This window comes from Cyprinodon variegatus, unplaced genomic scaffold, assembly GCF_000732505.1.
Source record: "Cyprinodon variegatus isolate N-32 unplaced genomic scaffold, C_variegatus-1.0 Scaffold831, whole genome shotgun sequence".
Classification (NCBI taxonomy): domain Eukaryota; kingdom Metazoa; phylum Chordata; class Actinopteri; order Cyprinodontiformes; family Cyprinodontidae; genus Cyprinodon; species Cyprinodon variegatus.
In genome coordinates this window covers 201288-203512 of record NW_015151284.1, presented here as the reverse complement: position 1 = coordinate 203512, position 2225 = coordinate 201288, and the positions used below count along the sequence as shown (strand labels likewise).

The following is a 2225-nucleotide window of genomic DNA, read 5'->3' as shown; positions in this document are numbered from 1 at the left end:
GTACTCCAGAGTGTTGTTTAGCATGGGGGTGAGTGGAAAATGAAGGCTAATCATGTTTTGGGTGTACTATTCCTTTAAGTGTTTGCCGAGCTATTTGGTGAAATCTGACATTCTTCTTCTTTGACTCTGTCTCTACCTGATACTGACTGAAATATATCTATGGAAGCCGCTGTCCGTACTCCACTTTCTGTGTTGACAGCCACTGTTTGCAATTAGTTTCCATGCTGTATTTCCCTTTTGTACATCATTAAGGAGCACAACACAATTGTATAATAATAGTCTTAAAGTATCTTTTTATTGGAGATTTTAACCCTATTTCTCAACAACTGCTCATTTAAGCAGCATTACTTTTATCTGAATGAGATTGTATCCGTGTTACTATTCCATACATATATTTGAATTTATTTAGGAAAGTGATGTGAAGAGCTTTAAGTTGACCGGGCTCTTTTACATAACTTTTACATAACCTACATCACACTGGTGTCAGTTTACCTCTTGGACTACAACACAACAACTCCACTTTCTGAGTGACTACAGCTGTTATTTACACAAATAACTATAATTGGAGCAAAAAACAGTATTGTAGGGAAATGTGGATTTTAACAGAGACTTGGCGGGTCAAGATAAAAATGTCTTATTGAATAGTTTTGCAATATTTATAGAACTACTGTTCACCTTATCTTAACACGTGACAAATGATACTTGTTGTAATGCAGAAAAGCACTGGCTTTAAGGTGGAGCAGAACTGGTTTCAGGATATCCTCATTCTTTAAATGTAGGCACAAAATACATATTTTTTTATTTTGTTCCTGGTTCCTTATTTGCTTCCTTATGGGGGAAAATATCTATAAGAACTACAAACATTTTGGCAAGCCTTGAAGACTCACAGAGTAGCACATCATCAGATGTGATAGATGCCCAGCACTGAGTAGAAGCTCCTGTACTTAAAGAGAAACTAGGGTGAGTACATCCTGCAATATTTACCTTTTACAAACCCTTTGATGAAATGTAATTACTTTATAATTAGACAAATTTATGAAAAAAAAAAAAAACTATCATTATGCCTTTTTTCAGAGATTTGAGTTATGGATTGCAGGCTGATTGTCCTGGTCTTTACAGGTGGGTGAATTCTAATTTATTTTTTTAGCTTAGTCTACATTTTCTACATTTTCTTCAATCTTCTAACAACTTGAAAATTCTGTTTTGATTTAGCTGTTGTGCTGTCAGATAAGCAGGGTGTTATGTAAGATCCATGATGTCATTAACTTTAAAGTTACTACTGGAAAAATTTTTGTTTAAGCAGAGAGAAAATATGTCATCTTTCAATGGGGTTGTGGGGGCGGCATTCATGGGGTCACAGCAGCAGCAATCAGACTGCCCTATCCCCAAAATCTTCATCCAGCTCTTCTGGGCGATGCCCAAGGTATTCCACGGCCAGCCGAGAGACATAATACCTATGGTGTGTCCTGGGCTTTCCCTTTAGCTTTCTCCCAGAGGAGGCATACATTCGGGTTCCAAAACAGATGTCCCCGCCACCTCAGCCTACTCCCATCATTGTATAGGAAAAGTGGCTTTACTCCAAACCTCTCCTAGATTGTCTTGCTCTTCATCCTTTCCATGTGTAACGCCTGGCCACCCAGTGAGGGGAACCCATTTTGACTGCTTGTATATACGATCTTGTTCTTTTGGTCACAACCCAGCTTTCATGACAATTGGTTAGGGTAGAAATGTGGACTGACCGGTAAATGGAGAGCTTTGTCTTTTGGCTCAGCTCTCTCTTCACTACAGACCAGCGCAGCATCTGGTGGCATGGTAACATAAGGGAAACATGAGGAGCACCGTATGATGCCTTGAAGTTGGGCAAACTCCCATGAACCTTTGAGTACCCCTCAGAGGGTTTACTGTAGAGCTGAATTAGTGACTATGGCTGTGATGAAAACCGCACTGCTCCTCCTGAAGCTGAGGTTCAGCATTTAGCCAGACTCTCCTCTCCAGTACCCTTTGAAAGGCCTCCTCCTGGGGACTGAGAAGTATGATCACCCTTTAGCTGAAATAAACCCTTGCCCCCCCTTCTTTTTAAGAGACCAACTCCCCATTCTGCTACTCCTTGAGCATTGTGATAAGGTGCATGAACCACAACATCTAAAGATCTGAGGTAATCCGGGTGGATCTCATCTACCCCCAAAGACTTGCCACTGTAGAGGAAAATGCTTCCACTGTATGTG

The 2225-nt window shown here is 40.4% G+C and overlaps 1 long non-coding RNA gene across 1 annotated transcript in view; it reads left to right on the top strand.

Moving 5' to 3' along the window:
• The first annotated feature begins 843 nt into the window (after window positions 1-843).
• The window catches only part of LOC107099022, a 2344-nt gene continuing 962 nt past the window's right edge, over window positions 844-2225 (top strand). Inside the window, exons 1-2 of the long non-coding RNA XR_001481921.1 lie at window positions 844-960; window positions 1075-1119. This is a non-coding gene — a long non-coding RNA (uncharacterized LOC107099022). The remainder of the gene's footprint in view (window positions 961-1074; window positions 1120-2225) is intronic.